Here is a 6,105-nt window from a genome sequence, read left to right on the forward strand (position 1 = left end):
GGGAAAGAGCATCACCAACAGAAAAGCAACTGAACTAAAAGTTTCAGCAGCCAGGAAGTCAAATGCTTTCTAGTTTTTAGATTGAATTAAAGATTTTTGGTTTGTTTGTTGGATTTTGTTTGACTTTTATGATGAGATGACTAGCTCAGTGCATGAAGGAGCATGATCAATCTTTTTAACCTGGATTTTAAGTGAGGTGTTTGACACAGTCGTCTCTTTATGTAAAAGCTGATGAAATATGGACCACTACAACTGGGTGCAAAAACTGTGTCTGAATAGGTGGTATTCAGTGATAGGAAATCCAATTCATAGGAGATTAAGTGACTATTTTTTTTCTTAGAGATCAATACTGGATCAATATTGTTCAATGACTTGCTTGATGACCTGGAGAAGGGGAAAAATACAGTCTTAGCAAGTATACACACTTCCAATATGGAGGAATGGTTGTTACACTGAAGCCTGAGGAATTTTGACAGGCCAGAGAAATGGGCTTGCAGAGTTCAAAGGCGAACACAAAGAGCAATACAGCAACTCTGTGCAAGAGTGTAGATTTGGCACCAAAATGGCTGGAAAGCAGCCCTACAAAATGTGGGGGTCCTAGTGGATGAGGTGAACACATGTCAGGCAGCGTATCTGCATGTGAAGAATGCCAGTCATAGACAGGGCTGCGTTAGCAGCAGCATAGCCATACAGGTCAAGAGAATGATTACTCCCTCCATCAGGCACCTGTGAGACTGCATCTCAAACATGGTGACCAGTTTTGGACTCCCCAAATCAAGAAAGACACCAGCACAGTGGAGCAAGGCCAGCAGAGGGCCACCAAGATTGTCAGGGACTGGAACACACAGCATATGAGGAGAAAGACTTCCCAGCTCTAAAAAAAAAAAACCACAGCTCAAGGGGATGATATTGCTACCTACAACTGCCTCTTGAGAACCTGTAGAGGAGACTGAGCCAGGCTTCTTAAGAGGCATACAGCAAAAAAACACAGGGTAACAATAAACGTGCAACAGTGGAAATTTCAATACTCTTTTTTTCCTGAGGGTGGTCAAACACTGCAACAGAAGTGCACAAATACCGGAGATCTCCAACCTTGCAATCTTGAAAGTATTCAAAGCTCAACCACACAAAGCCCAGAGCAGCCTCTTATAGTGATCCTGCTATAAGCGAAGGGTTGGACCAGATTGCTTTATACTTTCAACCTAAGTTTTATCCCTCCTTTCCTTAAAAAGCTTCCTTAAAAAAAAAAGTCAAAATCTTTTTGGACAAAAGTTCAACATTATCAAGAGCTTCCATAAAGTATTTTCAAACAGACCTCACAATTAAGTTCAAGTGCAGGGCTCTTGTAAGTAGAGAGTTTCACTTGCTCTGTAAATCTTTAGTACAAAACTGTCATAACAGTGGTAAAAAAATATGTCCTCTAGACTTTTGCACTAGCTACTAACCTTCAAAAAGCCTGTCTACAACCTTTTTTAGACTATCACCTGACACATCATCATATTAACCAATCTTACAACCAGAAGTTCAAAAAAATAAATTACACGCAGTCAAAGGTACAAAAAAGAACTAGTATGCAAGACAGGAAATAGCCAAAAGAGCAGTCTCTTATACTTTACAGTAATCCTCAGCCCACAGGAGTTTGTACAATAGAAAGTCAATAATCTCTATAGATTTTAAATATATATGTAAACATTTAACTTACTATTATATATTATACAAAGAATGTATTCTATTTTCAGTTATGACTGTCCAATATTGTCAGTTTCAGTAGGGTCACAACAGCATGTCCAGTTCTTCTCTCAGGCACATTTTTTTTCAGTCTAATTCACACTGATATGCCACCAACTAGTTAAAATTGGGAAAAAGTAGTATTTTTTCCAGTTTAAACTATATCTTTGAACAGAAGTTAAAAACAGCTTTAAGACACCAGTTGATAGGTTTACTAAAATTAGCAGGCAATACATCTGCCTGTAATAGCATGAGACTAGACCCAGTGAACCAGGAACATAGGTTTGGAGGGGACCTCTCAGCAAAGATTTCTGGGCACATAAGACACACCAGTAAGTCCAAATATGTCACCTGAAGTCTGTGTGTTCGCCACTCCTTTGATGAGCTTTGCTTTGTCCAACATTAAAGCAGACTTCCACATTTCATCACCAGCTGCCTCCAAAAGAGGCTGAAGAAGCAATGCTGTGACACTTCAGTGTATTATTGAGCTCCAGCTGGTTGATGCTGTACTCCTTCTAGTGACCACTTCCAAAACTGTACTAGAAAGGTCCCTTTAAAAAAAAAAAGTTCTACTCACACAGATGGTAAATGCACAAAATCAAGCTGTTGGAGCTATCCTGTTGCCAACAAGTAAGAACACGAGATGTGAAAGGAACACCCAGAGTTACTGGAGAGCTATCACAGGAATTCAGGCCCACAAAGCATGCCTGTTACTGAGATCAGAATTCCCTACAGGTTCCAATAAGAAGCAGATTTTTGTTTCTGAAACACCACTTGTTTTCAATTACAGCCATCTATACCTTCTGCTAACGTTTTTCCGAGATGAGACCTTGTACCTGACGGTATATCCATCTTCAGAGCAGAGCTATGACAGACTTGCTGAACTCAGGATATTCCAGGAAATTAATCTCTCTTCAGCTTTCCTTCTGTTCAGCACCTTATTCTTCAAAAAAAAGATACCTGGAAAGAAATAAATTAATTCCCTGCTGTCCTAAATACCATCGCCACCATGATCCTAAGAAAACATGGATGAACACATCTTGATGACTGAAGTTGGAAAAGTTGCATTCCTATACAAAACAGAAAAAAATTGATAGAGGATGGCAAAACAGAAGCTCTGTATAGGCAAGCTCCCTCTAGGAGCTAATTTAGGTGTCCCAGGTTGGGTTCTGACCCAGATCTCACCAGTTCAGTCCTTGACTGCACAGCAGCAGTGTCCAGATCGGCACACCAACTACACTGACAATGGATGACTCCACCTTCTAGGCGTGGTAAAAGAAAAAGCAATTCCAAAAGCATCTGGGCAGCCTCACACAACATACAAGATACAAGGTATTCAAAGAGGAAATGAAACAGGAACTAGCCTGTCTACTCCCTGTCAGTGTTAGAGATGTGACCTCAGAAGGATCTTCCAGCCCTGTAAATTGTCCTAATAGTCATACATGGGAACTATCAGTGGCACTCATTTCAACAGCTGTATCTAAACATCCACCTTCTGCTGCACTTGATACAACTGCTTTGGTTTGTGAAACAGTCCATGTCCTTTCCATCTCCAGCTCCTACACCTGGCTCCTGCCAAGGTTGTAGGCAGGCATTCTCATGAATCCAGAGACTCAGTTTTCCATTTTCCCATGCCAATATTAAGCTGACTGAAATAGATTTACCTTAATGTGATCTCACAGAATAACAGTTATATCTACCTGAAAAAGTCTCTCTACAGAGTTAGGAGAAAATCCTTAGGCTGAGAAGGGCCACAGGAACAACAAAGCCCACTGCATATGGAAGCATGCAGAGGCACTTTGGATAGCACATAACAGATGACTGGTCTTGTCAGTCTGAAGTTGCTTCCTCTACATCTGTGATGATATCTCATGCAAGCAGGTAAAGAAATTTTCGTGAAGCATGAAATGCTGTAGGTATCCTCTAGAAATACTTTGAGCATCATAGCCCAACAACTGTCATAGTAGGAAGGAAGATGAAAAAAGCCCGATGATTTTACTGGAAATTTCCCCTTCATATTAGTCACTCCAATAACCCTTGCTTTGCTGATAGGAATGAAACTGGACTCAGAGTACTATGAAATACTAAAATTGTGTAGCAATTTCTCTGTCCTTCAAGACTGTGGATGTATTTGTACCTAAAGCCCCCACTGCTCTACCTTCTATCTTTCTCAAAGAACATACTGGCTTAGGGCTTAGCACTCCAAGGGAACTCAGGTTAACTTCTCTTCTTATTACACAAGACACGTAGGAACCTAGTTTAGCTTGTGGATCCACAGTTAGATGAACAAGGACAACAGTACAAAGAATTAGAAGGGTTTAGGAGGGAAAAAACCTGATAAAGATGTTATGAGACAACAAATAGCAGCATTGGCAATATCCAATGATCTCTGTTCTCAGATGCAGCTTTGGAAAGGAAGTGGCAGGATGAACTTTGTTGTTGGAGTATGACTACTCAGGTGCAGAACTCTATAATCACACAACACCCTTCCACATTCATTTTTACAGGTTCGAACACAGGAAAACACAATTTATTTCCTAGCCCTGATTATCTTGCTCTGGAGACTAGAAGCAAGACAGACTACACCCTCCTTACAGCTCTCCAAAAGCAACACCTGTAACAGGACAGAAACACTTTTTGTCACTGACTTCAACCTGAAAGTGGAAGGACAGCAGTAGCTGCAAACACCTAAAACTTCACATTCAACTTGATTGACACCCTGCTGTGCACCTCCTTCCCCCCATATCAAATGGGGTCTTGAAACAAACTAAGGTTGGACCCATCAATAAAAACAAGAGTAGAATTAGAGAAATTTCAGACTCACATTAAGTACTTAAAGCTCAGAGAAAGAATATCAAAGACTGGCTAAGTCACCAGCTACTAAAGAGACAGAGAAAAAATTCTCCAACAAGATGGGTGTTTCCTTGCTGCTTATAGCAGTCAGATACAATCCTGAACCTCAAACACAAACAAGCAGAAGTAGCACAGCCATGCATACTTATATTAAAAGAGAAAACATAATGCAAATACAAGAAACCAGAACAGAACACAAGCACCAAATCTTACTCTCCTCAGTTACTCAAGGTGTCAGAATTCCATGTCTGTTGCAGGTTTGAAATGGGTGCCGGGAAAGAATATCAAGCCCTACCTTGGACCACCACCAACAGCCCCTGAAGATACATGAAAAAAATGCAGATAACCCTGACACTGAATCAGCCAAAGATGAGACTAGTGCCGCCTGGAGGCGACATCAACACAAAGTGACAGGCAACCGAACATCTAATTTGCAGCCCCTCCAGACTGTTTCGGTTTAAAATCCCCCTGAATCCCTCTGACCCCTTCCCTTATGGTTTCCCCGCCCAAACAATCCCTTACTCTTCCTATACCCCATATGTACCTTCCTGTTTTGAAAAGGGGGATGGAAAAGGGAAATTGATAAAGGGAGAATGAACATTTCCAGTTTCAGGTATTCTCGAGTGATTTGACCTTTCAGTAATCTTGCCATGATCCTTAACAACTTTGCTTGAGACCCTTACAGAGACACCAGCCCCAACTCCCCCATGGAACCTGACACCTGTCACCCTGCCGTCTCCTAGATGTCCTTAACCTGAGCAACTACACAGAGACACTGCTGTGGCTATGGATGCTGTGGCTGATAAGAGCATGGAAATAGCAGCCTCAGTAGCCCAGAAAGGCCCACCGCACCCAGCACCGTTGAAGGAACTCGGGACTTGTTGGGACATTGGGAACTCAGGGGAGGGGTTGCCTCCCTCCAGAGGCTTTGCAGGTGTTTCTGGTTGTTCTGCCATCCGTTCATTGTTTGAAATACTGCCACAACCCTGGACCGCCACTGTTAAAACCAAAATATCCTTTCCTTGCTCATAGAAAGGGGAAGAACAGCTCTCACCTTAGTTAGTTCCAAGTAATACGGGGAGGCCTTCTTCTAGAGTAAATTAGGGGGAGACGTTGTGGTGGCTAAGTCCACTTTACGCCTCCCAAGTTACCCTAAAAGTGGTCTCTCCCTACAACACTGTGCTAGAAAGTTCTCCCTTTGTCTAGATCCTTCTGGCCCTCTCCCCCTCCCATTCCTTTTCCCATTGGCCCCTGTTAAACTCACTCAACCTTGCCTCTGCCCCCTAGCCCTCAGACCATTGGTTTTGGATGCTCTGCCCACCTTTGGGAGCTCTTGGGATAAAACCAGTGCGGGCTTTCAGTTCTGGGTTCTTCTCACCTCTGCCACCCTTCGGGTGCGTTGCCATTAAACACCTCGGAATTGCAATCAGAGAGCCCCTCTCGCCTCTCTGTCTCCAGTTCATGCACAGACTGTGGGTGTGAGCGGCTGGGGACAACCCCCTGTGAAGGGGACATCGTGTGGAG

The 6,105-nt window shown here is 42.6% G+C and overlaps 1 protein-coding gene across 6 annotated transcripts in view; it reads right to left on the reverse strand.

Annotated features, from left to right (window-relative positions):
* LTBP1 (latent transforming growth factor beta binding protein 1) overlaps nt 1-6,105 on the reverse strand; it is a 191,972-nt gene that overhangs the window by 170,791 nt on the left and 15,076 nt on the right. The gene's annotated exons all lie outside the window — the stretch shown is intronic.

Source organism: Corvus brachyrhynchos, unplaced genomic scaffold (genome assembly GCF_000691975.1).
Source record: "Corvus brachyrhynchos isolate BGI_N302 unplaced genomic scaffold, ASM69197v1 scaffold70, whole genome shotgun sequence".
NCBI lineage: Eukaryota > Metazoa > Chordata > Aves > Passeriformes > Corvidae > Corvus > Corvus brachyrhynchos.